The following is a 6,778-nucleotide window of genomic DNA, read 5'->3' as shown; positions in this document are numbered from 1 at the left end:
AGTAGGCACTGAGCTAGCAGAAAGACAGGAGCAAGTGGCACTTGGGAAAATAACTAAAAAATGTGTTTCATGAAGGAGGGAGTGATCATCTTTTTTTAAAGAGAGCTTCAGAAATGTTGGTAAGTCACCAATTGACTACATTCCTTGTATAACTTTAAGAAAACAGAGTCCATGTGTTTCTGTATAACATGTACAAATGCACAGACCAACAGATAACATCTTGAGGGAAGAGTTGATGCCTCAAGATCACATTTTGGATAAATAATATTTTAAGGTTTGTATAGCTGCCAAAACTTCTGAATTTGGCGTTGCTTATGAGTATAAAGTTCTTTCTACCCAGGAGAATGTTGAAATATGTCCCCCCAAACGTAGAAAGAGAAACTTCTAGATATTCTTGTTCCACTCTGAGTTTTCCTTTGCACTGCAAGCTACTCCTTGGTTTTTACTGACCATAATAACTTTTCCTAGAGAATGGATTTCCTGGAAACAACCTGTGGCTGAAAGCAGCACACAGAAGGTTTGTTGGGGAGTGCTCTTGAGAGCAACATCTATAAGTACGGTTACCAAATTTAGTAAATAAAAAGACAGGCTGCCCAATCTAAAAAAATATATATACAAATTTTGTTTACAAACCGGAAATAGACTCACAGACATAGAAAACAAACTGTGCTTACCAGGGGGGAAAGGGCAGCGGTGGGTGGGGCTAGGGGTGAATAGATTAGGAGTTTGGGATTAAGATATATACATTATTATGTATAAAATAGATAAAAACAAGAACCTACTGTATAGTACAGGAAACTATATTCAGTTTCTTGTAATGATCTGTAATGGACAAGAATCTGAAATAAATAGATATGTAGGTAGGTATATGAATAACTGACTCACTTTGAATATAGCTGAAACTAACATTGTAAATCGACTACACTTCAAAAATAATAATAATAATAATAATTTTTAAAAAAAAACAGCCCAAGCAATATTTGAATATACTAATACTAAAATATTACTTGTTTTATATCTGGAATTTAAATTTAACTGAAAGTGTTGTATTTTATCTCCATCCTTACCTGTAAGGAAATGTAGAAGGCAGGGTAGAGGGAGGTGACACTCTACATGGTTACAACAGGGACCTCAGCTGATCCCGGGGCACTTTGAAGCTAGCACAGTCCTCCATTTTTCTTGCAAACTGTGGCAAGTGGGCTGGGCCATTGAATCTCTGAATCAGCCAGTCACAGGCCTCGCGGTGCCCCTGGGCATGAGTGTACCCTTGGCCACAGCCTTGAGCAGCTGAGTTTCCAGCCGCAGGGGAATAAGTATCACAGCACCAAAGAGGGAATCTGCGTCCAGCACCACAGCATCCAAGGTCAAGTGCCAGCACTCCACTTCCTTTTAGGTGTTTTAGTTATATATCTAATAAGGTGAGGTAGCTAAATATGTTCTGAAAACCAAAAGTGCAGATTGAAACTAAAAAGTGCTGGTCAAATGTGAGGTGGTAGTAGTCATTAGAGTAGTCAAGTTTTAATGCTAATGTTATTGCCTGCTTGCCCCCGTCCCTCCACCGTAGCATGGCTGGGGCTTATTGGTTAAACTGTCCACCTTCCCTTCCCTTCTAGACTATAAGCTTCTTGAGGGAAGAAACCACGTCTGATCTATCTCCTTGTAAACGATACTTAGTCCTGTAGTAGGCATACAATAGGTACTCAACCAACTTCTGTGAAAAACAAAGAAGCGGGAGTTAAGTAAGCCATCCAAATGATAGTTTAAGTCAGCCGGACCCACCCTCCATTAGGGTGGGGGGAAGCTGATTTCAGGCTCGAAAGTCAGTGTGAGATTTCATTTTCATTTCCCCTCTTATTTTCTTCAAGGATACAAAACTGGCTCTACCCTCTCTGGCCTTTGAGTCTCTTTATTAGACAATGAGAACCTTGACCAAATCCTGAATCATTCACTTTTTAAATATTCATTTAGTGCATGACTGTTTCGACACATGGCACATGACAAGTTTCAAAGAGTTAAGGATACGAGAACCCTTTCCCATTTGGGTGCCTGCCTTTGGGAAATTTTGAGAGTTTCCTTCCTCAACGGAAGATGGCATTCTACATCCCCTCAACAATGAGTTGTAGGAGAAGTCTCTACTTCTCTCTACAACCTCACCTCTTATGAATGCTTCCTTCTATTAACCCTTGAGTGAGTCACGCTGATGCAGGCTGATAACCCTCTGGTGGACATGCTTCTCCCAGAATAAGTGTTGACATGAAGAAGTCTCCAGATCCCCTACAGCCAGACCAGTGATCCGAAATTTTAACCACATTGGATCCTGCCTGCACATCCTGCCTCTGGCTCCACACCCACCTTTCCGCCCACAGCGTGAAGCTGTGACCGACCGCAGAGGCAGACACTTGCAGGGTGGTCCTCTGATAACACCCTGGGGGCGAGAGACATGAAATATTTATTGACTGCAGGCCAACGTTACAGGAACGCTGGCTGAAAGCACTGCAAGGGTGCCTCTGTAACACTCAAGGTAGACACGACAACATTTGCCAGCCCCCTCAAATGTCCTGGGGGAGGTTCGTTTGCGCTAAGCCTAGCAGCCCCCAAAGCAGCAGTTGTTCTCAAAGGGAGTCTGATACAATCCTTTGTTTAAGACCAAAAGTGGGACGTAGAGTTTTTTTTCAAGTGCTAAATTGTTAATTTCCCAGATTCCCGAAAACAGGTTGAAAAGAGCTGAAAGGTTAGGCAAGATTCAGGGCTGCATTCAATTTTTCATTTTTTAACCTACGCACTTGTTTCTATCCTGTAGACACCTTCATCATGGGAAATAAATCAGACTCTGGGAGGAAGAGAAACACCAGTTTCTCCCATTTTTAAGCAATACTGAAATTAGATATCCATTGATCTCCTATCCTAGCTGTCAGTTCAACGTTACAACAAATAGAATTGGAGATCTCCCTAGAAAAGCGTACATCCCATTTTCACATGCTCTATTGGGCTCCTAATTATTTTTCAATGAGTATAGGGTAATCTTGCATCTTTGTCAATAACCAATGGAAAACATGCTAAAAATTTCCAAAGGGAGTGCCAAAGGAATGTGTGAAGTTCTTTCAAAGCTATAATGTAACCCACAGCTTAAGCTTTTGGGTCTACTGTGATAAGTAGTAACCTAACATATTAAATTCCTTTGGCAAGAATAACTGTCATTTTTGAATGACACTAACTGTGAACTGGATGGAACACTCAAAAGAATTAATCCACTGCCCTGATAATATAAGCAAGAGTGTAAGTTTCCCCTGAAACAGGTGCTATGTTTAGTTCTATCTCCAAAACCGCAGCACAGTGCCAGTATCTTTTAAGGAGTTAAATAACCATTGAATTTTCATTAGAAATTTATTAGTGATTTCTGCCATAAATGATTAGCAACCAAGAAATCATTATTCCCTTAGTCTGAGTAAGTTCCTTTGGACTTTGCTGGACCGAGTTAATTTCTCATCATTAAACATTAAACTCACTTGACTAGCAGAGAGATCTTGTGGTTTGTGCTCTGCACCAGCACACTGGGCTATGTCTTTTTCTCATTTGATCTCTTGCTCTCCAGACTGTAAAAGCTGAGAATCTCAGGCAACCTGATTTCTAAGGTGAAAACAAACTCTCACTCAGAACCAACCCAGTTTTATTTCTGAGTGATATAACAAACGGGGCAACATAAATGGGCATGGCTTTCCCTCCTAAGCGTTATTTACAGGAACTGCAGGTCTCAGAGGAGATTTAGCGTAGTCATTGCCGTGACTGTTGGTCTTTCATTACCTAAACAGAAAACTTGTTTTCACCCCTTTGTAATGCACCTTGTATGCACAAAAAAAAAAAAGAGAGAGAGAGAGAGAGAGAATAGGCAAGGAACATACAACTTTTTGCTGCTTTTTGCTTCTAGATTTTAAACTCTTTCTGCCCTGTTAGGATGGTGGTTGTGTGGGAGGTTTGTGTTTCGTCTTCCAATACATTTAATACTCCAGTATAGTTACACTTGATCTCAGGGGCACTTTATGGAGAAGAATGCAGCACAACTAGCAAACTTTAAAAAATGTAAAGCTGTAACCTGTGTCAAAGCATGGAAACAAGTTATGGAATGCACGCATCCCACAAAGAGAGCCTGGTGGTGAAACGAAGCAGGGTTGTTGAAGCAGAGCTGTAATTGTACCCCAGAGAATAAAAGACACTGTGTTGCCTCCTCAGCAGAAATTCACCTCCCTGGATGAAAATCTGATAAATCTTCCAGTTTCCCACAGAGGGAACGACAGAGAATTTAATGAGAAACACATTGGCACCGGACCTGTCACTGTGTGATTATGCATTCTGTAATCTCTCTGTAAGGGACAGAAAAACACGGTCTTCTTGGAGAGTGTTTATCTGAGAAAAGGGGGAAAAAGCACATCTAGAAACAAATTACCGAAAAGTAATGTCTTCACGCTCCCACTGATACCTACTGACGTCCCACCGGACTGCTTGTTTGGCCTGCAAATAGCAAAGTCACCGGGATTTGCACAGTAACCTATTTCTATGATTGCCAATTAAATTGAAGTTTCATACGATGACTGATTTATTGATACTTAAATGCAGCTTGCAAGGGCCTGATAGTTTTAGTCTGGACTTGAGATCTGTGTTTGAGAAGTCCAAGGACAGTGAGTGCCACAGCCAGAGTTCTTACTCTTGTTGCTGGAGCCATTTCACATCTTGCATGAAATTATTTTTTTTTCCACATGAAATTCTCTTAACCATCACCATCATCTTCATCAAATAAATCTTATCCAGCACTTATATCCATCCTATAAGCATTTCTGAGCACTTGACATATTCCAGGAACCTACGAATATAATTATATAGGCAGTACTTTGAATAAGTAGAATGTCCAATAGCCTCCACAAAGTGTTTAAGTCAAAGGAACACATTATTCAAAATTGCTATCAGCTAAGAGCATTTCTTAAGTTCCTTCTATTAGGCTGCACTTGCATTGGACAACGTGCAAGGAAAGAGCAGCTATATTCCCTGCAGAAGTTCAAAATCTGAGAATACGCTGATGTTAACCTCAAGGAACATACTGAATAAGTATCAAGCCAATAAAAACGTATTTCACCAGCTGAGTGCCTTGAGCTCGCCAGCAGGATCTCAGAAAATACTGACACAGTGGAATAGTAAGGGAATGGTGATGGAAAGTTATGTCATGAGCTATACATATTTGAAGGAGTGGTGTCAACAAGATTACTCATATTTCTTCATGAATTTCTAGAAGGCTTCATGGAGAAAGTGGGATTTTAGTCAAAACAGAGTTGTTAAAAAATTACATGTTTAATTAAGTTCTTAGAACTATTTATTATCAACAATGATACTACCCTGACCAATCCTATCTGGGTTAATTCAGATTTGCAAAGTCCCTTATGCAAAGATAAGCCCAGAATTGGTCCCCGTCTTTTAAATCTCTTCATCTAATCTCACAGATCATTTTTTTCTTAATCTAAGACAAGTCTTTTAAAAAATATCTGTTTATTACTGTTTTGACAATTTTTTTCATGTGGTTGTCTAGTTTCATCTGGATATAGATTTTTAGTTTTACCTGAAGAGGAACCATGCCCTCTTTTTGGTACTTCTACATTTGAAGATTCATGCAATTATTGATGATGAAGCTGGAAATAATGTCAGAGATCATATAGCGGAACGAAGCCCATAGAGTGACTTGTGATAATTATACGGCAGTCAGGACAAAAGACAATTTAGTAAAATAAAAAGTATGTAAGACTTCTTGATTCTAACCTAGTATTTTTATGACATAAAATCATTTAAATAGCAATGGATGAATTGTAGTTTAATTTTCTGATGGTATGTGTGGACACTGTATGTGATTCTTAGGTATAAAAATGCCTCCCCTGACTCAGGCCGAGTTCTCGTCCTTTCTCTCCCAGGAAGTGAGATTGAGGAAGTAACACTTTTCTTGGACAATGCCTAATCATAGGATAATCTTATTTCAAAAACTAACTATTACAATTAAACTGACTTCTAAAAGAAAAATAAAGGAGTCATGTTCATTTACCCAAAAACTTCTTTCAAAATTTGTAAAAAGATGGTTGGCTTAAAAATAGATTTTACATGATCAAAATTTAGATGTAGCAATGAAATAAATCTTAACGAAGGTATAGAATTCCTTGGACAAGTTATTTTTGTTTGCTTCCCATCACAGCAATGTCTACAATACTGTTTCTTCTTTTAAAAATTAACTGTACAAGAAATTTTCTGCAGCTGTAAAAAATGGTGCCAGAATTCAAGTTTACAGGTAGTGCAATATTCTCATTTCCTTATTGAAAATGTCAGAAGTCATGGCTTAGTCCTCTCTCTTTTGGAAGGGTAAAAATGTTCAGTTTCTTACTTCAACATCAACTTTATAGAAAATTTGTCTACCAGATTTATACTGTTTTATTTTCAGGTACAAGAAATAAAAGCATCTAAGAAGATATAATTGTTAAATTTGGAAATTTTGTCAGTGTCCTTTATAACTGTCACACAATTTTGAACAGCTGAGTCACCATAACTCAACTAAAAGAACTAAGTTAATTTATATATACCCACATTCTCAAATTAGTTTCTTTAGAAGGAGGTGATGGTATATTTTGTGAAATAGAAACCACAGTGTTATCACATCTTATTGAAAACCTCTATCTCTGCTGATGTTCCAAATAAAGAATATCTTAAATTAAATTAAACATAATATAATTAATAAAACTGAAATGTTAGTCTG

The sequence above is a fragment of the Vicugna pacos genome, chromosome 2 (genome assembly GCF_048564905.1).
Source record: "Vicugna pacos chromosome 2, VicPac4, whole genome shotgun sequence".
Taxonomy (NCBI): domain Eukaryota; kingdom Metazoa; phylum Chordata; class Mammalia; order Artiodactyla; family Camelidae; genus Vicugna; species Vicugna pacos.
Note: the sequence above shows the minus strand (reverse complement) of the source record.